We start from the raw sequence: 27344 nt of genomic DNA on the forward strand, positions 1-27344 counted from the left end.
CTGCTTGCAGTTCCTTTGGGTCATCTCTTTGCTTCCTTGGTTCCTTAGAGTCCCAGGACTGATGTTCAGTGTGGGTTGGCTGTGGAATGCAGCAGACCCGGGATAACATATTGCCTCAAGCATCAGGAACACAGGTAAGTCGTTCAGAGGTTCAGTCTCTTCTCTGTCCAACGGCAAATCAGCAACTAAGGTCGGAGGGTTGGAGATGACAGTACTCACTACAGCAAGGCACGCCTTCATTTCCATGCGCTAAGAACAGAACACTAGAGTTCAAACATTAAGAGTCAGCTCTTGTGCCCTGTGAAGGGCGGGCTCTGGCTTTCCTAACAGCACTCATGCCCTTCTTTAGGGGGTAGGGAAAACAAGGGGATGCTTAGAACATTTATTGGCTTGGGCTGGTGACCTGGGCACACAGGTTAGCTGCTCTAGGCTTTTCAGGTTTTTTTTGTTTTTGTTTTTGTTTTTGTTTTTTTGATTCACGAGGGCTGTGGTATGAGGTGTTCAACCCCACTGATGCCCCCCACCCCCAGCTGCAGTGTCAGGTCTGGGTTCACATGCTGCTTCACCAGGAACAACTCTCCAGTAGGGACAGCTATAGCTCCAGAGCTGGGTGGCTGTCGTCATTCCCATCTCTGACCAACTTCTTCCTCTGCCCAAGCATGTGTCCCTCTCCTTCTGGGTGTCCTCTATGTCCCCAATCTTCCCTCAACATAAACCCTCCCTGGGTATCTCTCCAGTTCTGATTATGTTTTCATGAAACCCAGGTAAACCCAAGGTGAAGGGAACCCCCTCAGAACCTGTTGAGGCGGCCCCCTGACTGTCCAGGTCCAAGCTATGTACCCCAGGCCTATGAGACATCCCCATATCCAGAGCAGAAAGATGTTCTCCTACCACGGCTCTAGGCTAGAACTGAGTGGTCTAGTTCCCTGACCAGCAAGATTGGTGCCACCCTCTTGTCAAAAATGCTAGCTGCCCAGTTGCCTCTTAGGTTTACTAACTCAGAAATTTGAGATAGAGCCCGGTGACCTGGATACTCTCCCGCCACTGAGCCAGGCCAGCGTTTGAAACACAGAGTGCTCCTGGCAAGTGTGGGGAGCCACATACACAGGCTGTTGAACTTTCTCTTCAGCAGAAGACCAAGAAACCATCATGGAGAGCAGTCTGAAGTTGGGAAAGTGAAGCCTCTGTCCCTCTACACCTACCCCGACTCCAAACCAAGCAGACTGAACTGTAGCATGTGGGTGTCCTTGCTTCCCTGCAGGCAGGCAGACCTTACCACCATGGTGGACAGATCTCCCAAGGTGCTTTTCTCTCCTCCTGGAACATCCTCCCACCTCTCTATGTGCCCCCACACAGGCCCCCCCCTTTTAAGACTCAGCTATGTGACATCTTCCCTAAGGTCAAGCACAGTCACTGCCCCTGGTGATTTTATATGCGTTTGTTAGTCTACATTTTGAGTCAGTAGGTCGCAGATCCACAGCCTTTCATCTGGTAAATACAAACTTTCTCCTCGTTGAGTGGCTGAGGATCAAGGATTGGGCTGAATTCTCAGCACCAAGCACACAGTAGACACTCTATAAAAACCCATCATGTAGCTGAGAAACCCGGCAATAGGCACCATAAAACTACGATCTTCCCGCTCACTCCAGAAGGCACCAGAAATCCCAATTGCACCGTAGCAAGTTTTAAGCATCAAGGTAATTGATCAAAATTTATCACCCTGTGTTACACAACATCTTCTCTCTAAGATATAAAATTACCATTTACCATGACTCATTAAGTTAATAATTACCGACCATATGTTTTTATTGCTTCTCCCAAGCTGAGGTGATAAATCACCCTGTGGGTTTGGGTCTGTGTAAATACAATGACTGCCAACTGTGCAGATACGGGATTTACTGACAAGAACACACAGGACTGAAGCGCGGGGCTGAAAACAGCCCCACGAGCCTGCCAGGCCCTGCAATGATGTCTTTGAGTCCCCAGATCAGAGCTTCTCTACCAGGGCACAGTTTGTCATAGCGTGTGGGGAGGGGGTTCTTCTGCCATCTAGCAGGTGGGGGCCAGGGATACACAGGAAAACCTCCATCACAGTGTATGATTGGGTCCAAAGTGTTTGCTGGGCTGGGGCAGGGAAACGATGTTCTAGACCAGCAGTGACTTCCACCATGTCTGTCATTTTTATTTGTGGTGACTCCTATCATGTATGCTATTTTCACTTTCACAGCAAAAACATAAGATAGTGCTGTTCTTCAGCTGTAGGTTGGGGCCACGCCAGTGAGCAAGGCCTTTGGGCTAATGCATGGATCTCTTCATTTGCCTTGTTCCAAGCCTCAGCTGACTCTCTTGGGACTTTACAGGGTTTGGTTAGGGGAGCTTTTCCAGGGACTGTGGGCTGGGGTGCACGTTCCTTAGGGCTCCCAGGCTGTGTTGTCAGTCTGTCCTTCAGCTTCTTTATTTCCGGTGGTGTCTCAGAGTTTCTGATTGCCCTCTGGGCTCTTATGGACGGATTGCATTCTCCCATATACAGATCTGTATCTGAATTGTGAATAAATATGCATTAGAAGGTATATACAATTATCTCTACTGTATCTATGATAGACTGAGGTAGGTAGCTTTTGATTTTTGTCATTCTGTTGGGATTTAGAAGCAAAGCGAGAAGGTGAAAGTATGTTTGCCAGCTGCCTGAAGCACCTAGTTCCTGCTTAGTGAGTTTCCTTTGAAATTTTGTGGTATTTTTGTGGGTAGAAATAAGCACAAATCATTTACCGACACATTACCATTTGTAGGCGGGGAACTGACCCAAATAGCTGAAGTACCACAGGTGGCCGAGAAACTGGGGTTTGGCCTTGTCTCTGTGGGTGGCCTCCACATGAAGCTCCCTCCTGAGAGGTGTGTGCATGTGTGTGCCTGTTTGTGTGTATATGTATGTACATGCAAGGGTGTGTGCAGCCACACGATGTGCATGCATCTGTGTGCACACATGCAGGGACTTATGTGCCGCTTGCTTTTTCTGTTGTAGAACTTTCTCTTCTAGGGGTCTGGTAGCTCCAGATGGGCCTCTTGCCTTAGGTCTCAACTTCAGGCCTCATTTGCCAATAGGTCGCTTCCACATTACAGCTAATTAAAGCGTGCTTATCTCGAAGTTGGGCCTCATTTTCAGAATGATTTAGAACCTTGTTGGAAATGATTCTGATTCCATAGTTAACCCCAGGTCAATCTCATGCATAAATTTCATTGTTGCACCGTGCTGTGTTTCGGATGGACCTGGGCTTTCCTGAGAGGAAGGTAGACCCTGGGCTTCAGGGCTTGCTTGTTTATTCTGCAAATATTTGCTGATAGCTCCATGGGTGAGTTCAGGAGCCCCCCTGCTTTCTCTGTTCGCTGTACCCACCTGACAGTTAACTTTTAATGTGGAGCCAGGTGGTGGATCACACATGACTGTGAGTCTGATGAAGTCCTTGGGTTTGTATTCTGGGGCTTAGATGCTGGGTAACCTTGAACCTGCCTCTCAGCCTCCTGAACCCCATTTTCCTAATACTATACTCTCACTTCATGTTGGTGTCCAGATCTCTGGGAGATCAGAGCAATTGTTTTCTAGCTCATTCCTGCTACCTGGGGCTGCTCAGGTCACATGCCCCTTGGGAGAGCAGCGAGTATCACCTCTGTCCAGGAGTTTACATCTTCAATAGAGAATATGAGAAGCCTGCTTTTCACTGCAGCTCCCCCAGGAAGCCTCTTGGAGTCAATGACACATTCAGACCTAACTCACAAGACTAACCCAGGTGAGGCACTTGGCACTAGTGTCCTGGAGGCATTTGTAACAGGAGCCACAGCTTGCTCCTCTCCACGGGAGGCACTCTTGTATGTCTGTCCCTTTGGGGTTCCAGAGATAGCAGGACCAGAATACCTTCTATGTGCTGTCCCCTCCCTCTGGGTTTTAGTCCGGGCAGAACAGAGGGACAAATGCATTGTGGCAGGTGGTTTAGGAGCCACCTTGCCCTCACAGCCTGCTCTCCACAGCAGCCACATGTCCCCTTAGCTGCCAGGGTCCCCACAAGGGGCATAGCACTACAAATGTCACTGTGCTCAGGAAATCCCACAGTATGGCTACTCTATTAGATGTTCGTCATCTGTAGGTAGTTTCTCCCCGACTGGGTGCAAGTCGGCAGCCAGGGGCATTGTTTACTGCAGAGCACACAGACTGAGCATGTGCCAGTAACATTTGCCTCCAGTTCACAGGATGGGATTTTCTTGCAGCAGGGGGTGGATGGAGTGGTTTGATCATAAACTGTATTTACTGTCTCATTCATCCAAGGGTGGTGTGTGTGTGTGTGTGTGTGTGTGTGTGTGTGTGTGTGTGTGTGTAAGAGCATGTGCACTTAAGAGCACATATGTATGCACAAGTATGCATATGTATGTAGTTTGCAAACACATGTGGGTGTGTGGAAGCCAGAGTGGCATTGGGTGTCTTCCTCAATTGTTCTCCACCTTATCTTTTGGGACAGGGTCTCTCATTGAACCTGGGTCTAGACAAGCTGTCCAAAAAGTCTTGGGGATCCCCCACCCCATCTCCTGCTCCCCTGTGCTGGGATTACAGGCACACCCGGCTCTTTACATGGGTGCTGGGGATCGAACTCAGGTCCTCATGCTTGCATGGCAGGTGCTTTAACCACTGAACCTCAGTCTCCTTTGGAGGGAAAAGTGAAAGTCCTCAGGATGCATTGTACATTTTCTGGTTGAGCTCTGTAAGACGTACATACATACACAAAACTACATACCCATGAATATACCACACATGAATAACACATACACATAAACAAACATATGCACAAATATACCACACTCATGAGTACATGATATACCCAGCATACATGAGTACATACGTGAACAGCATATACACATAAACACACATACATGACCACATACCACACACAACATATATACATATATTCACATATGCATGTACATACATTGACCAAGAAATATGCTTTATCATACTCACCTGGAGTCATACCTGGATGCCGGTGCACTTTGTACCTTTTCCTCATCCATTCACTCCACCATCCAAACACCACATCCAGTCCACTGTGTCCACGGCTTTGTGGCAGGTGACAGGTACAGACGGTGAGTCACTGGTGGCCCCTACCCTGTAGGAGCTTCTGTCTTATTGATATATGACAAGAGTGATTTCAAATGTGCATGCTGAGTTATAATACACTAGGTGTGATAACTCAGGATACCATGGGATCACCAGGCCCGGCCAGAGACAGATCAGCTTCTCAGACAAGAGGATGTGTGCCTGCTCCTGCAAGTGGCCGGAGCCTGGGTGGTCACTCCAGGTAGAAGGAAGCAGATGTAAAGGCTGTGAAGGCACAGAGGTGATGGATGGGCCAGGGGATGAAGCTAGGGAGGGGAGCATTTGGAAAGCTATTCATTATTTCCAGTCCTCGGTCTCCCCAGCTCCAAAAAGGAAGTAACCATGTTTGTCTGTTTATGAATTCAATAAGGTAAGAACTCATGTTTAAGCACCTGGCAGCATTAACTTCGAGTTCCCTTTTCAAATCTAGCTGCAGATGCCCAACTGCTAGGCTTTGATTTTAAACAAGGTAAGAATCAAATAATAGAGTCTCGGCATTGTTCACATTTCTGGGAGTCACTTTCTGCCCTTTCAGATGGAGCCTTAGACAGTGGTCAAAGTCCCTGGGCCCTGTCTTCCAGGATCGGGGTGGCTGTCCTGGAACTCACTGTGTAGGCCAAGCTGGTCTTGAACTCACAGAGGTCTGCCTGCCTTGATGTTAACAATAAGCCACTACTGTATGGGTCCAGGTGTCCCCAGGACAGTTTTCTCTCTGGCACCCCATCGCTGTTCTGTTTTTCTGGCTGCCTCCTGCTTTCCAGCCGGGGACCTTCAGCTCTCAAAGCAGTTTAGAGACATTTTCTGTCCAGTGACTGAGTGTTGCATGCTGGGAAGGCTATGGAGCCTTTGTGGAAATCTTTCCTCTGCAGAATGAGAGCTATCTATTCTGTGTGCAGAAATGAGTTACAGCTCAGAGCCACGTGATTCCAAATTGTCCTCTCGGAGCTCTGTTTAAACCTTCCTGTGCAGCGTCTTCATGGGGTCTAGACAGGACCTGCTTTTCCAACCTCACTCCCAGCTACTTTGCATGAAGGCTCAGGCTCCAGGCTCCGTTCTGGGGACACAGTCAGCTCTGCTATTGCCTTCATTTCATCCCTGCTGAGTGCCTGGCTGTTCTCACACCACTGAGCCTGCTGACCTCGCCTGGCACGTTCCAACCTGCACCCTCATATGGAGACTGGCACTGTCCCCACCCTTCAGTCTCAGCTCTAGCCTCTTGTTGTACTCTGGTTCCTGACATGGTCACCCTCTTCTCCATCCTGGCCTCTAGTACTTTCCTTTGGGGGCATATCACATCTGTGGAATTGCTTGACTGTTTCCCCTCTGGAGAGTAAATTGTAGGGACCAGTGATCTGGCTCATGTGTACAGTAACATCTAGGACCTGCACTGTTGTTTGCTACATAATCAGTGCTCAATGATACATTGTAGAAGGAAGAAAGGAGGGAACAGAGACAGATGTTTTCTAGAAATAGCCCCATAATGCATCCAGACTGTGTTCCACCCTCTCTGGGCCTTCCTTACCTCCTTGCCAGGAGAAGCTATGCCTAGGACTCACAAGTATCAACAAGTACTGATCTCCTGGTCGTGTCTCACCAGGGACATCTCTAGCTGAGCCAGGGAGGAAAGTAGGAATGCCAATCAGATGGATTTAAGGTGGAAATCCTTGGGTTTAAGGTAGAAATCCTTGGCCTCTGGCTTTGAATTTATGCTTGACCTCTAAGGCAAGAACCATCAGACCCAGACCCATCTCCCTGCCAAGGTGACCTTGGCTTTGCTAGGAGGGACACGTCCCTCCCCGTTGCTTGGACTGAAGAATCTGGGGCACAGTCAGCCTGGCCTTCAGAGATAAGGATATTTCTCTCTGGTGTGGGAACATTTCTGGTGAGCAAGCAAGACTTGTGGGTGGTCTCTGTCCTGAAAAGATGGTTCCCCCTCTTTATTAACCTGTGAATCACAAACATGATATTTTCTACCTAAAATCCTAGCCCACTGAAGATTCCAGAACACTGTTCATGTTGGCCCTTTGCCTTTTTAGGATTCAGTGCTGCCCCATCCTGGTCTATCAGAGATGGCCTATTCTTGTTTTTCTCTCTGGAAACAGTGTGTCATTTACCTTGTCACCGTATCAATGGGCTCTGTCCCTCCCTTCCTACCCCTCTAGAATAACAGCTTCATAGAGGACTCTGAAGAAGCTGCTGTGTCAGTTGGTAGAATGTCTAGCACGAATGTACAAAGTCTTAGGCTCCATGCCCAAAACCATATAAACCAGCCGGGGTGGTGCATAGTTGAGTCCCAGCACTTGGGATGTGGAAGCAGGAGGGTCAAAAGTTCATGGTCATCCTAGACTAAACAGTGAGCTTGATGCCAGCCTGGGCTACATGAGACTGTGTCTTTAAAAAAAAAAAAAATAGAAGAGCATATGGCACATTTACAGCTCCTGTTTTTGGTTGGCATGTTATTTTTCTGTGTGTCTGATGTGTGTGCATGCATGTGGGCATGTGGATCGTCTGTCCTCACCTTCCACTTTGTTTGATACAGGATCTTTGTGTTGCTTGCTACTGCTGGCCCACAAACTTCTAGGGATTCTCCTATTTGTCTTCCATCTCACACCCTAGGAGCACAGGAGTTGCAGACACACACTACTGTGCCCAACTTTACATGGGTTCTGGGGACTCAAATTCAGGTCTTTTGATTGCTCAGCAAGCATCTATATATATGGAGCCATCTCCCCAGCCCCTGGCACGCTATTTCCAAAAGGGTTGACTATATTCACCGGCAGCAGGGGAAGTGCCCATTTTGTTGTGCCCTCTGCACACAGCTCATTATCTTCCGACAAACCTTCAATTGTGCAGACACCTCCTGCCTGGTCTGCCTAACATGTAGACCCCAGGTCTTTGTGATGTGGAATTATGCACCCATCGGTGCAGATTTCAGCGAAAGAGCTATGTTTGCCATTGTGGTCTGATCTGTTGTTTTTTTAAATGCCTGGGGTAATATCCTCAATCAGAGGGCAAATAGAAGCAGGGAAAATCGGTAATAAAAAATGAATTAGGGTGATTAGCAAAGGTGAGTGCTTCCCTCCTCAGGCGACAGGCAGAGTTGACGGAGCTTTGCAAGGTGGCTCCTGTCCAAACACGCAGCTGGATTACTGCAACCTCCAGGCTGGCCCTGGGGTCTGCTCCGCACATAGGAGTCTGGTATTGCATTTAGTTCTGCAAAGGTCATGGGTACCCCTCGGAGGGGGATCAACCCCTGGTGGGTTGGATCAGGGTCTCCAAAGAGGGGTTACTTTCCCTTCCCCCCATTTCCATCTTGAGCCAAGATGAGGACCTCTTCCCTTGGAGCAGAGACTCCTGTGGGCCTGGTCTCTTCAAGAAGGAAGCAAAGGCTTTAATTGACTAATGCAAACATCCTGTCTCCACAGCACTGTGGGTTTCCTGAGAGTCAGGGTGCTCAGTGTCCTCAAATGGGGCTTTGGTGGGCCTACTAGGTTGGACCGTGCCTCGAGGGTGGGGGGCAGGATTATGCATTGCATTTTAGAAGACACCAGCACTAGCTGGGCTGGTTCCTCTGTGGCTGAAAAGAAGCAGAGTTCTGGGGAATGAGGAAGGTGTACAGGAAAGGCGTAAAACTTTCATCTGGGCAGTGGTGGGATTTGCACCCACACAGGGTAAAAGGAACCATGAACACCACACAGCAGGCTGATCTTATGTCAGATCACGGTTCCCCACAGTGGGATGATGATGGTGAGCCCACCGTGGAGAGTGTATTAAAATGCAGATTCTGAGGCAGTAGGCGGGTGGGGCAGCTTAGGATTCTGTATTGCTAAGGTCTGGAGCAGTGGTTCTCAACCTCACTGACACTTTAACCCTTTAACGCAGTTCCTCACCTTGTGGTGACCCCCAACGATAAGATTACTTCTGTTGCTACTTTATAAAGCTCTAATTTTGCTGCTGTTATGAATCGTAATGTAAACGTCTGATGTGCAAGATATCTGATATGTGACTCCAAAGGGATCTCAACCCACTGGTTGAGAACTGCTGGTCTGGAGGCTGCTGGAGGTGTGTGTGTGTGAAATGTTGAAATACCTAGAATTAGAGTCCAACCCGAGAGTTCTGGGAGACGCCACCGATGAGGAGAGCTCTCAGGAGAAGGGGTGTGGCCTCAGCTTGAGCCAGACTTTGGCTTGATCCCCCTGTGCTCTGGATCGGCCAGTGTCCACATCACTAGTGCTGAGATTGCAGGTGTGCACCACCCTGTGCCTAGCTTTTCACGTGGGGGCTTAGGTTTGAACTCGGGTTTTCACAGCTGCACACGCTTGACATTCACTGGCCACGCTATTCCCCAAGCCCCTCTACTAATGGGTTTTGCTCAGATATGCAGAGCTTTTCATCCATGTAAAGGATCAGTGGAACCAATAGGAGATGAGGCGGGAGAACCTGTTTACCTGGACAGTACAAGCCAGGGCTGCAAGGGGCTGGAGCCCTGGAACTGACTTGCAGGGCAGAGGGCCCAAGTTTGGTTAGGGTTCCATCTGGAGACATGATAGGCTCTGGCCTTGAGGACAAGTGGGGCTCATCCATGCTTTTAAATGGGAACAGTGAGTGTTGGTTCCCCTTTTTGTTAATTCCTTTGCAAGAGAACTGATTGGCACCGTAAATCGAGAGGGGCTTTTGAGGATGCACGTCAGCATGAGGAGGACCAGACACAGGACAAGAATGAGGGGGCCAGTGAAGGGTGGTGGTTAGTGCCTGCAGTGTGTGGTACACCTGAGGTATAGGCTTTGCGAGGAGAGTCATCCAGGACTCAGCAGCCACAGTATCCCCGTGGGCCTGGGCCCAAGACAGAGCCCCAGAAACACACAGCGGCTTCAGTCACTCCCCCCACGTGTACTCCGTTCAATGGAAGCTCACAGCTTCTCAGCTCTTACAGGTGCTGACAGAGACATCACAATATTGTGAAATGAGACGCCCGAAGCCGACTTCATTACCAGCTTACCTGGCGACGTAGCAGCCGCCTTAGCACGACAGTTGGGTGTGACAGAGCTAAAATTGAACTTGGCAATTACCGCTCCTGCGAGGTTCTCAGTGCTGTGAAAAGAAGGTTCCATGGAAATCAACCTTAGTAATCACAGGGTTTAAAATTAGTTCGTTACTATTAAGGCTGCACCGTCAGCAGAGCCTTCGTGTGGCAAGGGACAGGGGCGGGGCCAGGTCTGGGCAGCCTGAGGTACTGTGGGCGCACCTGCTCTGGTGTTTTCCTTCTCGGTCAGTCCCAGTGTAGATGCTCAGGGCCGCTGTAGTTTCTTGCCTGAAACTGCCCTTCTCGTGCCTCTGCTTCCTCAGCCCTGGTCTTTTCTTTAGACCTTCCTGAATCTCTCCACGGGTCACCATCCAGGGAGAGCTCCACTCTGGATTCCTGATCAGAGGAAAAAGCCATGAGACATGACTGAAGGTTCCTTACTCTTCTATGGGATTTCTTTTCTGAAGCTCCCCACTCCAACCCCCATGTGTGTGTGTGTGTGTGTGTGTGTGTGTGTGTGTGTGTGTGTGTTCTGGGGAATCCGGTCACACTCAGGTCCTCAGGTTTACAAAGTAAACAGTTTAGTGACTGAGCCATCTCCCTAGTGCCTTTCCTGAAGTTTTGGTGGATTGTCTCATCGTGTCCCGATTCTGTAGACGAAGACAGTGGGGGCCCATGTGGGCTCAGGACTGGTTCACAGTGGGTCATGGGAAATCTCGGCAGAGTGGCCTGGCTGCACGCTGGATCCTGGTGAAAGGCGAGACAGAAATTCAAATCTGCACTGGGCCTCAGCTCCCCGACCTGTATAAGACAGAGAGACTTGTGCGGCGCAGGTGTCAGGGAGAGTCTTGTGGGGCCTGTCATTCTTAAGTGATGTTTACAAACCACCTATTTTGTCCCAGGCACCAGACCAGACTCTTCCCATGGGTAATGCCTGCTCTGCACACTAACCCCAGGAAGGGGTTATTATTCCTGTCTTCACATTAGTGAATGAAGGCTCAGAGAGGTTTCTGAACAAGGGGGTGTAGGACCAAAAATTCGAACCCTGGAGAACTGGCCCCAGCACCAGGCCATGGTCTCTTCCCCTTACTGTGGAGATGAACCCCCCACACCACCACACTCCCCCCCCCCACACACACACACACTTACACATCGTAAGATGTCGCTAGGGTTCTAGAGAGGAAGGCAGATATGGAAATGTCTTCCCAGCAGGCCACAGCCCCTCCACAGGAAGCTGAGTCATCTCTCTCTGTGACTCTGCTTTGAACCATAACCATCCAGCAGCCGAGTCATCTGAAAACCAAGTGTCTAAAACAAAAACGCTGGGGGCCTCCAGGTGTAAGGCACCTCCTGGTTCCATGCCAGCTGCCGCTCCTCCAGCCTGCCCTGAGTGCCATGGCCATGTACCAGAGCAATGGGCCTGGAATGGAGTTGACCCCCACTGACAAGGTGAACCATCCAGCCTGCTGTGGTAGGAAGATGCCCACCCCAGCCGTGTCCAGCCCTGTTGCTGGCACATTCGAGGTGTGTAAATCATGGCTGGGAAGCTCACTATCATCCTTGCACGGTGTGGGACTGTACCCAGAATCCTGCCTCCCAGCAAGAGTGGTAGAACCCAGTCCAGAGACCTCATCATGGCCTCAGCCCTGCAGAGCGATGCCATTCCCGGTAGATGGGGTGTCAGGAGGGGATTTCAAGACTAGGAGAAGAGTGTAGTAAGAACTTCCCAGAATTATCCCAGGTCAACCCACCTCAGCCTCTTCAAATACATCCACTTTCTTTAACCGTATTTTCCCGGGCAGTTAGACCTAAGACTTCTTTTGTTTACAATTGTGCAAAAGCGACCAGGATTGGTGGCCCCTGTCTGTGATCCCAACACTTGGGAAGGGAGGCAGGTAGGAGAATTGTGAGTCTGAGGCCAGCCTGGGCTACAGAGTGAGACTCTGTCTCAATACAAACAAATACCTAAACCGAGACAAAACAGAGCAAGGTGATGTAAAAGCAGTCTGTGCCGAGAGGCTGGGGACCCGTCCTGGTGACGACTTTCAGCACAACAGCCATTCTGTCACCTGAGACTCTCGACTCTAGTGCCTGGAAGTATGCTGAACGTGTTTAAGGCAGCCTGGGCTAAGCTGTGGCATCTGCAGGAGGGTTTTGATTTAGGATATTTTCAGTTTACCGTGGACTTACCAAGACGCATTTCTGTAAGTCAAGGAGTGCCTGTGTACCCCGACTCTGCTCCTAGTTCAAATCCCTCCGAGTGTGCATGCATGTATGTGCATGTGTGTACATCGAAGACAACTTGAGTGTTGTTCCCGGGTGCTGTCCACCTTGTTTTTTTGAGACCAATGAGGATCTCTCATTGGCCTGAAGCTCACCGATTAGACTAATCTGGCTGGCCAATGAGCCCCAGGGATCTGCCTGTCTCTGCCCCTCCAGGGAGCGGGGTGGAGCCCTTTACCATGTAGGTCTGCACCCAGCTGTGACAGGCTGTTTCTAGGGACTGAATTCACACACTCCTGCTTTCTCGGCACACCCATCACCAGCTAAGCTGTCACCAGAGCCCCGTGTCCCACCTTGAATGGCAGCTAAAGCCCTCACTCCCTGGATTACCCCAAGGCCTTAGTCTGAGGAGTCGAGACTTTGCACCTACGTGTGTGAGCAAGGATGCCCTGGAGGGTGGAGACAGTATGCTGTTCACTTTCTGCCTCAGCCTGGGAACGCTGATCTCCACAGCACAGTGGGTGGACAGGGAGAGCAGAAGATGTATTGAGTGAGCCAGTGAATGACTGCTGGAGAACGATTGGACTTTCCCTTCATCCTTGCTCTGTGTCAGGCACACGTCAAACTTAGCAGAGCCTGGCTGCTGAAGAGCAAGTTTACTGCTATTTGGTAAGAAACACATGCTCCTTTCCACTTCAACACATGCTGTTTATTTTTTCCTGACTGCATAACATTTTACTGAACGGAAAGCCATGCTTTAAAAAACCCATCCTGTATCTGAGGACCATAAGATCATTTCCATTTTATTATAAATAATGATGCAATGACTATCCTAATTCACATGAACTTGGGCCTGGACAGTCCTTTGCCACCTCGAGTTTATGAAAATGTTTGTGGATGGCTTCTTTTTTATTTTTCATATGTATGAGTGTTTTGGCTGTATGTATGTCTGCACCATGTGTGTGCAGTGCCCATGGAGGCCAGAAGAGGGCACCAGATTGCCTGGAACTAGAGTTAAAAACGGTTGTGAGCCACTGTGGGGGTGCTTGAAATAGAACCTGGGTCCTCTGGAAAAGCAGCCAGTGCTCTTAACCACTGAACCATCTCTCCAGCCCCAACAAATAGTTTATTATACTATTAAGCCTTAATATGCTTTAATACCTCAGTATGTCTATGCAATTTTTATTGGTCTTTATAGCATAGTACAAAATTCTCACCTCCTTTTCCTTCAGATGGGCCCCATGTGCTTGGCTTTGACCTTAGAGCGATGGTTGTGTGCTCTTGGTTTCGAGGGCCTGCTAGGTATTAGGCCTTGTCTAGGAGCCCGACCTAGAGATGACTAAGACAGATGGTCCCAAGCGTCTTGGAGATCAGAGTCTCGTGGGGGAAGACACTCAGTCAATACAGAAACATAACTGGCAGAACTAAGGATGGGCAGGGCTGGGGAAGAGCATGGCCGGCCAAGGGAACAGCAGGAGAGAGGTGCAAAGTCACAGAAGCTGGACCCTGCCCATCCCTATTCCTCCACTACAGCTCCCTCCTGCTTACCCTGGACGCTGGCCCTGTATCTCCTGGCTCTGCTGTGCCCTGGCCCTTGTCTGTCACTTAGCTGATCCTTGTTATGGTGTTGACTAGTGGGGCCCCCATTGCTCTTCTTTCTCGGGCCTGGGAACATGGTTAGCTCTGACATCACTGTTGCTGTTGCAGGGCTATGCCCCCCAAAACACCCCACCAGTGTAACAGCACCAAGTACACTTCACGGCACCTAGTAAATACTACTCTCCCCATTCTATAGGTAGAGAAACTGAGGCCCAGGGAAGTCAGCTGTCCCAGCCAGCAGAGCTAGAATTCAAACCCAGCTCCCTTCTTCTAGAGTCCATATTCTTCGTGGAGCCCTAATTGAGCTGTGTTTACATGAAAGCTAATGAGATTATTAGGCTGTCCAGAGGGCCTACCCTGATCCAAGCCTCATTTCCGTGTAATGGGTAACACTGACTGGCCCCTTGGCCTCACTTCAGCAAGGATGATTAACCAGGGAGATTTCCATGTTTGTATTTTGTTACATATGTAACGATTGCCTGTGCAAAAGGGGGAAAAAAAAAGACAGAAGCAGCAGCTGAGTCCCTTCCTCCTGCTCTGTGGGTAACCACAGCTAACAGCTTGGTGTTCTGACAATGTAAATTCAAGTGCAAGTTCTTCCACCCTGACGAGTGCATGCACACACGTACACATGCCACACACATAAACATGCACACAGACCCACACACACATGCCCATACAGAGTTCATATTTTTATAAAAACAGGACCATGCCCTTCACTTTCTCTCACAACCAGTTCCAAATTGGCACCCGCAGACGAGCCCCATCCACCCTGGCCCATAGAAGGATGCGTCTCGTGTATTCAATCAGCTCTGGCTTCAGACGTTCATCCTGTCTCAGGTTTGCGTAATGAGCATCCTCCGGCATGCCTGTGTGCGGGATGCAGGTATTGCCACAGCGTGGGTGCTCAGGAGTCTAATTGCTGAATGAAAGGTGTGCAGATTTTGCACCTTGACAGGTGCTGCCAATTTGCCTTCTGAAGGGTCTTCCGGTGCAGCGACTTCTCCCAAGCAGCACGCCTCTGAAGCCAGGGCTGCCTGCTCTTCTGCTCCCAGAGCCCTGGCGTGGTGCTCCACACATGTGGGCCCAAATTGGGATAGAAGATGGATCTGGATCAAAGAGGTTAAATAACAGGTTTTTCCGTTTCACCTTGTAGGACCGGGATGGGGGGCGGGGGTGCCGGGCCTCCAGCCAATAGAGGACCAAGAGTCGTCGGGAGGGCTTATAAAGCTGCTATTTCTGGCATTTTTTTTCTCTTTCTCTGCTGATTATGCAGCAGCATCTCGCAGAGGCTTGTCGCGGGCGCGTTCTCTCGCTGCCCGGGCTTCTGTGGAATGAGGCTCAGGCTCCGTCTCTCAAGACCCTGGTGCATTGCAGGTGCGTCTCTGCAGAAGGTAAGCAGCGCTGTCCGCTGCTTTGGGGGTGGAGGTGCTCAGGCAGGCTCTGTAGGGCCAAGATGGGTGATGCTGGATGCTGGGTGGGGCCAGGCAGGAACTGGTGCCTGCCACATTCTGCAGTGAGGTTGCTGTGCAGGGTCCAGGGGCCTGGCTATGGCTCTTCCTCTCTGATAAGAAATTCTGCGTGCAACTGGCATTGGCCCCACTGAATAGGATTAGCCACCAGTCTTGATGCCCAGGACACTCAGGAAGCATTCACTCCTTCATGTATTCCTTCATGTATTCATACATATATTTATGTATTTATTCGTCTTGCATTCAGCTCACATATAGCAGGCCTAGCCAGATGTAGGTGTTTGTGGGGGTGGGAGCGGATTGGGAAGGGGTCTTGCTGACTTAGACAAGAAACAGTGAGAACAGTGGTGGTTTCCTGTGCCATGTAAGGACCCAGAAGACACTGGGCTGGGAAGTAGGAGGGGGTCTTCTGAGAAAGGGATGTGGTGCAGCTAAAGATGGCACCAGGAATCAGATTTTGGAGATGGAGACGCAATCAAAATTCTCCCCTCATTTAGGAAAGGCCACCTTTCCTCTTGTCAAGAAAGGGTACGGGGAAACCAGCAGCCGGGATCTCCATGGCCACCCTTTTGAAGAAGAGAAGGGAAGAAATTCATCACGGCCCCCAGGGTGAATGCACAATGTGGCAGTGAAAGAGGCTTCTGTCAGTGGCATTTCCCAGCAGCCCCGAGGGAGGAGGCTGTGGGCTGGCGGGGGTGGGGGTGGGGGGTGTGTGTGTGCTCATTGCCATTAACAGTGCTATACCTAGATCAGAAGGCCTGATCCTTCTGGCCCTCTCATTTCCACGGTCATTGTCGGGGATCTGGTTTCATGCATGTGCATCCTAGAAATGGAAGGTGACAGCTCAGGCCCATGTCCCCTCATGTGGAACATTAGGGGAGCATAGAGAGACCAGGAACCGGCGTCCCTCATGCCTCCCAAGAGCATCCTTCCTAATCCCCATAGAGTTACCAAGAATTTTCTGAGACATTGGGCCCGGCACTGCCCGGGAAAGGTCTCACAGCCCCCTGGCCAGGGCAGGAATAGCCATGGGTGCCTGCCATGCAATAGGGCCTGGGTTAGTGACCACATTCAAATCCTAGCCCCACCTTAAGTAGTCAGTGACATGACATGGGCTCCTCAAGTGGCCTGAGTCTCAGTGTCCACACCTGCAGAGTGGGCATTGGCATTTTCCCTGTGATGGTGTGTACATATATGTGTGTGTGTGTGCATGCATACAGCCATGCACACATTGCTCATACTTGGCCTAGCAGCTAGAAGGGCCTCCATCCATGTTGGATGGATGGATGGTCCAGGATGACTCAGCTGGGGAGGAGGCCAGGATGCCTGGTCGGGCACGTGCTCTGGTGCGTGTACATATGGCCAGAGAGCCTCTCTGTGTATCTAGAGTGGGAGGCACTGTGTTCTGCGTGGGGCTGGCTGAGAGAAATTGCTCTGGTCACCCCCATGGCTTCCCCTATGGGGAAGGGGGGGCACTATGGGACTTGTTGCCCCCTGGAACCAGCATTGGCCCTTAGCTGAACTCTTCTTACACAGCTTCCCGAAGACTGGTAGGCAACCTAATGTTGGGATCTTATAGGGACAGGCAACCAAGTCACCAGCTGCTGATTGTCACCTGTGTGTTGGGAGTCTGGGCTGGATACAGGGAATGGCACAGGCAGTGAGGGTGTTCAGTCCATGCAGACTTCCTGTCAGGAGCAGAAACTGAGCATCGATCTAGGACCTGGCTTGGAACAGGTCTCCTTTCTATGGGATCACTGTGTGACCTCAGGCAGGTCACTTTACCTCTCTGATCCTACAGAATGTCAGGTTAAGAGGATGACAAGGGACAAGAGATGCAGAGCCTCGTGTTGTGCTTTATGAATAAAAATGCCACCCCTTCCTAGGGAAGGGACCCAGGGAGCTTTGCATGGGGTTCAGCTCAGTGTCTGCTGCAGGCTGGCATGAGGTAGGCTCCCACTGAAGGCTTATATGAAGAAGGAAGGTGGCCGGAGCGTGGACTCCAGCCTTTATGTCATCCCCAGGTGAGCTCCTCAGAGAAATAATTCCCGCTGGTCCCACCAACTGCCCCTGTTTGCCACACTGGCAGTCGCTGGTGTGAGGGGTATCATTAGGGTGGGCTTCCTGCTAGAGATTAACTTCCTGTCTGAGACCCATTAGGGTCCCCAATGCCCCTTCTCAGCTGCCTTCTTCAGGGACCGACCTATCATTACTGAGATCAGGTACTGAGGTGGGTGCCATTGGAGGAGGCAGCTCAGGTCCAGCTGTGGCTGCCTCTGTGACCCCCACAGGGGCCTGAAAAAAAATCACAGGTGGATGGATTCCTGCCTCTCTTGGGCTCTGGGAGTCATTTTCCAGGGAGGCCACCACACCAGAGTCCCATCCGTGGAGAGTAGTATCTTTTGAATTCATCACCAGAGTAGCAATTAGGGGGTGAAGGCTTTCATTTTTCTAGCTAGGAGATCCGTGCCACTCTCTTTCCTCTGAGGAGCCCCTGAGGCTCTGAGGCCGCTCATGAAAGGTGTGAGCATGGACTGTGAACCAGCACCCGATAGGGCTCGTCCTGGAGGAGACGAGGCTAGGGGCAGCCCTCTCTTGATTCACCCCCACTATGCCCTCCATCTCACCCATCGCAGTGACTAGTACTGCCCGCTGGAAACTTGGGCACAGACCTGGACGCAGCATGACCCCTTCTCTGCCCTGCTGCAGCCCACCTGTCCATGTTACTGGCTGTCCCTTCAAAGCTCCATCATCTGCTACCTGGGTGACTTCAGGAGCCTCCTGTCCTGAACTTTCCCATTAGAATCTGCCCTCCCTGCAGCCAGCTCAGTGAACTGCCTAATGTGTCCGTCCCTCCCATGGACGCTTGGCAGCTGCCGGCTGCCCCTCCACACCACGGTGTCCACCTCAAAACCTCACCTGCCTGCCTGGGACTCATCTGCTTCCACACTCACAGGTTTCTGCTTCCTCCAGGATCCTGCCTGGCGTTCCCTGAAACTCCATCCCCAGCCAGGCTGCCCTGCCTCCTACTTCTTAAATCTTCAGGTCCCTGTGTCCATGGTAGGTTTCCTTTAGACCTCCAACTCCCGCTAATCTGCAGAGCGGACCAGGACATCAAGGCTTTGCCAGAGCCCTCTCTGATTGTCCCTCTGTGCATGTTGTGGTCCCCCAAGGGTCACTGTGGGGCTCTGGAGGACCTCACCCATGGCTGATGCACCTTTATTTTCCTACCTGCTGGACGTTTTTGCTTAGGATGCACTCACATAGGCAGGGCATGCAAAGAAGGCCCCGTAGACAGACCCCTTGAGAATCCCCAGTCTGTGGTTGATGTGGCTGTGTGGCCTCACCTCTCTGAGCTTACAGTGTCATGAGGATCAACAAGATGTCACCTCTCTTCTGCTTGCTGGGCCTACTTATTCCCCCGGGACACTTGGAACATTCCAACGACTCCTTCCATTTGCTCCAAGCAGAGAAAACTTGAAGAGGGGTCAGGCACATTGGCCCTCAGTGTCCCACACAGAAGCATAGGACCCTAAACAGGGGCAAAAATAGCAGCCACCAGGGCACCCTGTGATGCGGAAGCCACAGAGGAAGCCGCAGGCCAGGCGGATGCCAGCTGCCTCGAGGGGATGAGGTTCCTCAGATGTGCTAGCGAAGCAGCCCTCACGCCTGCCCTTGCCTGCTCCTTCAACCACAGCATCAGATAAGCCTGCGGACAGCTGTTGGCTTCCTCTCTGGGGAGGGTAAGCGCAGTGCCATCCGTGGGCGTGCTTTGCCTCCCGTCATCTTTCTGGCCTCTACCCCCTTCCCCTGCCTTCTCTGCCCACCTTGACGTCCCTTCGCTGACCAAAGCGACACTTGCCCGCTCCCATGTGAAGGCCTTGTACTGGCTGCTGAGCAGCGTGGATGCCCCAAGCTGGTACCATCTTGGCTCCCCCCCCCCTCCAACCACTGTCCATCTTTCTGTAACTTCGTCCTAAAAGTCCAGTTTGACTGGCTTAAACGGAATTCCCTCCTGATCCCCTCACCTGCTCGCCGCCTTCCTTCCGTGTGTACAGCCTTCCAATGTGCTGTGTGAGCCACTTGTCATTTCTGAGGATGATTGATGGTTTCTCCAGCCCAGGACAGTAAGCCCCAGTGGCCTTTGTTCACTGCTAATCCCTGGATGCTCATAACAGGGCCTGCCTGGCACAAAGTAGATTCTCAACACATATTCTTTCAGTTCGTGGACACACATGGGTATGAAGAACCATTGGAAGAGGCCCAAGCTGGGTCTGGTGTGTTGTCAGGGGCTGTAGGACTGAGGGCTGGACTCATTGTCTTTGGGGACTCTGGCATCAGGGTTTTATTAGCCTTGAACAGAAGTCCCTGCTGACCCTGAAACGACAGTTATCTGGGTCTGGAGAGGGTTCTGGAATCCCACATGGTACCTTGCAAGAGTTGTGACCCTTAGAGTTGTTACGAGTTTGGCTTTGTCCATTTGCTTTTGAGAGAGGGTCTTGCTGTGTAGTCCAGGTTGACTTCAAACTCTCCACTCTCCTGCCTCAGCACTCCATGTGCTGAGATCACAGGAGTGACACTGTGCCTGGCCCAATGGGTTTGGCTTTGGGACCACACTACTCTGGTTCGAATCCCAGCTCTCCCACTTCTCAGCTGTGTGGCCGCCACCTCTACCTCTGCATGTCAGTTACCTTGCCTGTTCAGTGAGCAATGGTTCCGACCTTGATTAATTTGCAGGATTATGTCTCAGCTCTGTGAAGTCCTTGCCTTGTAGTAGATGGTCAGTAAGAGGCAGTTTGTTAAACCCACTCAGAGTGTGTTAGACTGGGTTATGCCTCAGAAACAAAGAGCCCCCAAACCTTAGTCATTTATCACAAGGATAATTTATTGATTTTTTTAGTGTTTTATCCACCCCCATTTCCTCTGTGGGGGTTTATCACACCCACTCCTTTGTCTCGATGAGTAGTATGGTGTATTTTTGTGCCTCCCACTCGTTCCATGACCATCAGCAGAGAAGTAGGTCTGGGGTTTCTGCTCCGCAGCCACTCAGAGTGGAGGTTAGTCTCATCTCCCTTGAGAGTCCCGCGGCTCCTGCAGAGCCAGCCTGGAGTTCCCATGTTTGCTGTTCTGCACTTCCACAAGAAGAGACCATTTGTTTCTGCACCTAGCCCATTGGTCTAAACCAGCACCATCATGAGGGGAACCTAAACCCAGGGTCCCCATGCTGAAGGGAGCGGAAAGAAAGACACTGAAGCACCATGGGAAAATCTGTCATGGTGGTCACATCCTGCCTGGCCATCTCCGGGCAGAGGCACAGTTAACCCACAGCCCGAAGGAACTTAACCAGTGCTGCTGCCTGAAAACGTACACCCTTGCTACATCCATGTCCTGATCTCCGAAACCTGTCACCTCTTGGCAAAGTGGTCTTTGCAGATATAACGAAGATAATGATCTTCAGTTGAGGGGATTGTCCTGGCTTTCCTGGCGGCCCACAGTCATTTTAGGTAGCTCCTAAGAGGGATGCAGCAGGAGTCTGAGACAGGAGGTGATGCTAGGTGAGCCAATGTGCTTTGAAGGTGAAGAAAGGGGTCACAGGCCAGGGGACATCAAAAGCTGAGGGTGCAAGAAACATGTTTTCCCCTGGACCCTCTGGAGCCGTCTGCCCTGCCCTGGTCTGAAGCCCTAAGAGACGATCTTGGGACTTTTGGCATCCCGAACTATGAGAGAATAGTTTGTGTGTTGTCACTTTGTTTTGCTTTGGTGCGTTTGTGGTTTGGCTGGGGATAGAGCTCAGGCCTTGTGCATGCCAGGCGAGTACTCCACCTCTGAGCCCCAGGCAGTCTGTGTGGGTTTGCACTACTCAGTTTATCGTGATTTGTCTGGGCAGCTATGAAAGTACTAGCAAAACCCAATGCCCAGAAGCCTCCATCTGCTCTGACAGAACAGACCCACCCCTGTGCCCCCATAGTGTGCTATGTCCCCTGCTCTGCCTGGCATTTCAGCCTCTTGGGGGAATACGTGAGGGTATGGGGAAAGATGGCAGCCAGATCACGGTCAGAGCCCAGGTCAGTCACTTAGAGACTGTGAACAGGTTTTTCTGTATCTCGGTCCCCAGCTGTACAGTGAGCATGAACATCGGGCGGATGGTCCCCTACAAGGGGCTGGAAGCAGCAAGGGACAAATGCAAATATAATGGTACTTGGTTCAGCTCAAAACTCCTTTATGGGAAAACTCAGATGGGCAGAGGGAGCAACGAGCCTCTGTGCTCAAACCTTATTTTGTAAATATGCTGCCAGCTCCTTTGGCCCTCAACCCCAGCCTGGCTGCTTCGTGGCTCTGCGAACGTAATATCAACTCGCCTGTGTAAATACTCACCTCCCGATTTGTGAATGCAAATGCATTTGGCTGTGTGTGTCACCCTCTTGCCATAGCTCTTCTGGAAGCCAACCAAGCAAATTCTGAATTCTGGAATGGCATGAGTTCTGGCTGGCACAGGGCCCTGTGTCCTGCTCCTCTCCAGCCCTGCAGGGCCTGGGGCCTCACCTTTTTCTCAGCTTCCCAGTGGCCCACATCCTCTCGTCACTTGGGGCTAAGTCGGGTTCTGATGGTTCAGGGCAGAGGTTAAAACCTAGGGCAGGAAGAGCATGTGGCTATGAATTGAAAAGGAAAATATCCTTTTCTTTTGAATTGTCAGAAAAAGAAATGAAAAGGAAGTGTGTGACCAAGGAAAGGAAATTAGGGTTTGCCACCAGCATGAGTCACCCCCTTTCTGTCTCCTGAGTGGGCCTTTGCCCTGATTCATTCACCCCTGAGCCTCTTAGCTCTGTGAAATACTGGGGTCGTGGTGATTTTATTCTGGCTACAGACTTCCTGTTCTAGCCATCACTGTGTGCTTCTCCTTCGGAGTCAGGGTTCTACTGTTTCATTTGCTGCTGCTGCTGCTGCTGCTGCTGCTGCTGCTGTGTGTGTGTGTGTGTGTGTGTGTGTGTGTGTGTGTGTGTGTGTGTGGTCAGTCAGTGGTCCAGACTTCAGGTGTCCTCTTCAAATGCTCCCCATCTTATCTTTTGAGTCAGGGTCTTTCACTGAACTGGCATTTACCAGTTTGGAAAAGCTGGCCAGGGACCTCTAGAGATCTGCCTGTATTCACTTCCCCAGAACTGGGTTTACAGGCATGTGCTGCCATGCCCAGCATTTTATGTGGGTTCTGGGGGTCAAACTCAGGTCCTTATGCTTGTAAGCACGTTACTGAGCAGCTCGGCCGTCTCCCCAGCCTCTGCTTACCGATGCCTTATCCAAGGTTTCTTCTGTGTGCAAACCAGGCGCAGAATCTTCTCCTGGCCCCACCCCAGGACCACAGCCACTTCTTCAGCTCTTTCATAGACAGGCTCATCTCCCCCCTCCCAGACCATTCACAGCTGCTGTTTGAACCACGGTTCAAATCCTGGCCCTCTATATCCATCCCCTAGCTGTAACCCTGCTGCCCTTCTCTCCCAGCTTTTCTGTCTCCATGTCTCTCCCGCTCTCCTGCTGCTGCTCTCCGATCCTGAATGGGCCCTTCCTTCTTTCCAGCTCCCAGACCTGGGGACAGCTTATCCCCCATCACCTCCCAATCTCTCTCTGGCCTTATGCCCTCACCCCCCTCACCTGCTCATTCTGCTTACAGCTACCTCCTCTCCAGTCTTTCTGCATGGCCCCTGTCAAGGCTCCAGGGCGTCTGCCACTCACCCTGATTTGAACTCCCGCTCCTGCCCCCATCATTGGACCATAAGCTTCAGGAGGACAAAGATTGCCCTGTACCTCACAGATACTGGGTGTCCTTGAGGCAGGGACTTGGGTGCTCTCCCTCGTCACCGAAAGGTATTTGTGTGTAGTGTAAAATATGCTAGTTCCACAATGGCTGGTTTGGGTCATGTGCACTTCTCCATTGCCGTGGAATCAAGCATACATTCCCCCCTGCATTTATTTCTTGGAATGTTGCCTCTCAGGGACTTTCCTGTTTAAATCTCATGTCTTTTTGTCTCACAGCATCTTGCTTTCTGTTGAAGTTGACGGAGCCATTTCTACATCGTATATATTAACTGTCTCGTCGTTGGTGCTGATATTTTCTTAGTCTGATGTCCTTTTCATTTCAGTTTTATTACGTTTCCTTCCACAGAAGATATTAATGCATGTATATTTGAACCTGTCAATCTCTTCCTCCATGATTGCTTCAAGGGCTGAGGAAGTCGCCGCGCCTCTGCGGATCTGATAAACACTGTGTTCTCTCCTCTGATTGTTTCCCTCCAGCGTGGCTTCGTGTACTTAACTCTTACCCCTTCTGCAGTGCTTGAGGCTGGGGACTTGCTGTGGTTATCTACTTCAACGTTCCCAAACAATACGAGTCTGTTGTCTTGTGTTTATTAAATAATTGGTCTTGATCTCTTTGTTTCCAAAAGGAAAGACTAAATAACGTAGTTGTTATGAGCGTGACTTTTGGCAGAGTTATGAATTGGCTTTGCCACCGTCCAGTTGTGTGACCCTGCAGACTGCAGATGACATTCCACTTGTCTTCTCCTCTGTAGAATGTGATGTTGCCATCTCCATCCTAAGGCTGTCGAAAAGGTCAAATGATATTGTTGTGCAAAGGCTGTCCCATGGATCCTGGTGCAGAGAGTTTGGTGTTTCCTCACCTGATTGGGGCTAACTTTCCGAATTTGCTCTCCTGTTTTATTGTTCCAAAGTCCTCATTTTGGGGCTGGAAAATGGCTCATTTGACAAAGTGATTAAGTGCTTGCCCTGAAATCATAAGGACCTGAGTTCAGATCCCTATCACCCATGTTAAAAAAAATTAGATGTGTTGGTACACACCTATAACCCCAGCACTGAGGAGACTGGGACATGGACTCCGGGACTTGCTGGCTACCTAGCAGAGACATGGCTTCAGTGAGAGTCTCTGTCTCAAAGTCAAGGTAGAAAGCAACTAAGAAAGGTCCCACCATTAACATTCACCCTTACCACGCCCGCCCCCAACGTGTTCTCTTTTCAATCTTTCAAGATTTATTTTATTTTATGTGTATGGGTGTTTTGCTTATATGAACATATGTGCATCGCATGTGTGCCAGTGTCTGAAGAGGTCAGAAAATGGCATTGGATCCACGCATGTTCTCATTTTGGGTCACGGCCACCTTGCTTTGCCAGCTGCTCTGCACCATGTCTCGCCCTCTCACCAAAACAAGCTCCCTGTCACTGCTCTGTGAACATTGTTGGAAGCTTTCCTCAAGCTTTGCTTTGGTGTTTGTTCATCCCACCTCTGCCATTCTGCACTGGAAACAACCTCGGTGACTTGGAGACAGTTATCATCCCCTAACACACACACACACACACACACACACACACACACACACACACACACACCAAGTTTCTCACCCCACCCCCAAGTGATCTGCCTTTGGCTCACTCTGTCTCTCTGTGTAACAGGTGTATGTCGCTTGCATTTGTGTGGCCAATTGCCTTCATAATGCCTCTTTGTTTCTGAAGGTCAGGATGTCCTGTGAGCCTTGGGCTTCCCTGGAGATCTGTTCTGTATTTCAGGTCCCGCCTTAGAGTGGCACCTGGCTTACAATGTCACAAGTGGTCAAGTCAAGGCTTGGGAAAGGCCTTTGAGCTCTGATAGTAACTGGGCCATATCTAGAACATTCTGGAGGCACACACGGGCTCAGGGGATTCAACATCGTGATGGTGGCAATTCCTGATAGGATATTGCCAGTAGCTGAGGGACCATCTACCACCTTGGCCTTGGTTTCCCTAGTGGAATGCAGAGAAGCTTGGAGTGTGACTAGCCTGGACACCTTGTGATTTTTCCTAAGCAGGTTGGCACAGCTGTGGAAAGAGATTAGAGTAACTCCCGGGTATAAGCTGTGCTATAGAGGACAGTTTACATCTCTGTTTTCTGAGGGAGAAAAAGCCCGTTAAGACAGCCCCTACCCCCACTGCTTCCGTGGGCTCCAGGAGAGAGCTGAGATCTGGGGCATAAGAGTTCAGTGGGCAAGAACAGAGGGGTGCCCCTCAGTCTGGAAAGTTGCCTGCACGAAAGGAGGAAACTAGCCTCTTTAGGGCTTTGTATTAAGCTGCTCATTGCCAGGTATATTTCCCCCCCCCCCTCATTTTGTTTCCATTGGTTTGTTTGTGGCTGGGTCTCACTACGTAGCCCTGGCTGCCCTTGAACTCAGCATCCTCTTGCCTCAGGCTTCCCAGTGCCAGGACTGCAGCTGCATGCTGCTGTACCTGCTTCCATCCCTATTTTGGCAGAGGAGGAATCTGAGGTTGAGAGAGCCCAGATCCCTGCTTATAGCTAGCTGCACAGCAGCCAAGGGCAGAGCCGGGACTTGAACCCAGGTCTGCAGGCTTCAGGAGATGCAGCCAGTACCCTCCCCACCCACTGGCAGTCCAAAGACAGACTGTAACACAGCGCTTAAATATCCACCAGCAATGTTTACAAACATGCTCTCTGTGGGTGCTGGGTGGAGGGGAGTAAGCCTGGCATCCTGTCTTTGTTGGCTTTGGGGTTAGATGCACAAGTGGCAGGTTCAGGTGACCTAGAAAAGCCTTTCTAGGTCAAATTACGATTTCAAAGGACTCTCTCTCTCCCTCTCTCTCCTTTTAAAGCCACCCCACAATCCAACACTGAGCACTGTCATTGACATATTTCCCATCCGACAATGCCAGCCCTTTGTGGCATGATTGAGGGGCTTGTTTTGCAGCACTGGGTAGAAAATATCTTCCAGATCATCTGCCGCTCATTGTCTCAGCCCCCGCCCCGTCCCCCCATCCCCCCATCCCCCGTCCCCACAGTGTCCCACCCTACACAGGGCTCTTGCGGCTTTTAGTTAATTGTCTCTGGCAAGAGTCTGTTCTGGGACTTGTTCCCAACCGCACAGAAGATAGATCATTGTCAGGCACAAATATTGGCAGTTCTTGGCAGCCGAGGGCTGTAGGCTGCTAACCACAGCCTGTCTCCAGGGAAGGACAGGCAAGAGCGCCGAAGGGCTTAGCCTGGTCGTCGGCGCATGGGCTCCCAGTTCAAACCATGTATCTCCTGTTTTTTAGCTGTGTGGTCTTGGGCAAGCTGCTTCACCTCATTGGACCTCAGTTCCTCCCCTGTGGAACAGCAGCCTGGATCATGGTAACTTACCGTATGGGTTTCAGAGGATCCAATGAGTTAATGTGAGCGCCTCAATGCAGCAGGCTCTATGTCGTTGTTGTGCAAGTTACTTAACGTGAGGGTGTGATCCGTCCAGTTCTCCAGGCCTCAGACACTCTTCCTACCTGCTCCTGGTGCCTCACAGTCCAGCATCACCCCGGTGAGGGCTCGGGTGAAGAAGGAAGCCTAGATCTGATGGCTCGCCCATTTGTGAACACAGCATTTGGCTCCCTGCTCTGATCTGGGACCTTTCCTGAGGGCCATCTTGGCTCCAGAGTGCCCTTGGGACAGGCTGCACGTGCCCCACTCTTCGTCCTTCTCACTGGTTTCCCTGCAGCTCTCCCCAGTGAGCCTTTCCAGACACAGATAAAGACAATGAGAGAGAGAGAGAGCAGAAGACTTGTCTGCAGCCACTCACTGAGCTTCCTTGGAGGAAGTTACCCGATAGCTTGCCTTGTAAATGTCCCCAGCATGTGGGGAGTTGGTGGGGGGCAGCCAGTCTGGCCTAGGCGTGGCTTCTGGAAGTGACATCGTAGAAGTTGCCTAGAGACCAGCTGTGTGGAGCTGCTGCAGAGATACAGTCCCAGTATGCAGAGAGCTGGGTGCATGCTGGAGCCTGAGCAGCCCTATAGCAGAAGAGAGCTATGGAAGTGTTTGTTCATAGTGTGAGCCCAGGCTAGGTGGTTGGTCTCTTCAGGGCAGATTGTC

At 50.9% G+C, this 27344-nt stretch overlaps 1 protein-coding gene across 5 annotated transcripts in view; it reads left to right on the forward strand.

The window, feature by feature from the left end:
- Tox2 (TOX high mobility group box family member 2) overlaps positions 1–27344 on the forward strand; it is a 126023-nt gene that overhangs the window by 7157 nt on the left and 91522 nt on the right. The window contains exon 1 of one of the 5 annotated variants that reach the window (XM_028868412.2): positions 14507–15107. The exons of 3 other annotated variants lie outside the window; for them this stretch is intronic. The gene's annotated coding sequence lies outside the window, so the exon portion shown is untranslated. Of the gene's footprint in view, positions 1–14506; positions 15108–15280; positions 15363–27344 lie in introns of those variants that run through there. One more of the 5 variants, XM_028868411.2, reaches the window with a different exon arrangement.

Source organism: Peromyscus leucopus, chromosome 4 (assembly GCF_004664715.2).
Source record: "Peromyscus leucopus breed LL Stock chromosome 4, UCI_PerLeu_2.1, whole genome shotgun sequence".
Taxonomy (NCBI): Eukaryota; Metazoa; Chordata; class Mammalia; order Rodentia; family Cricetidae; genus Peromyscus; species Peromyscus leucopus.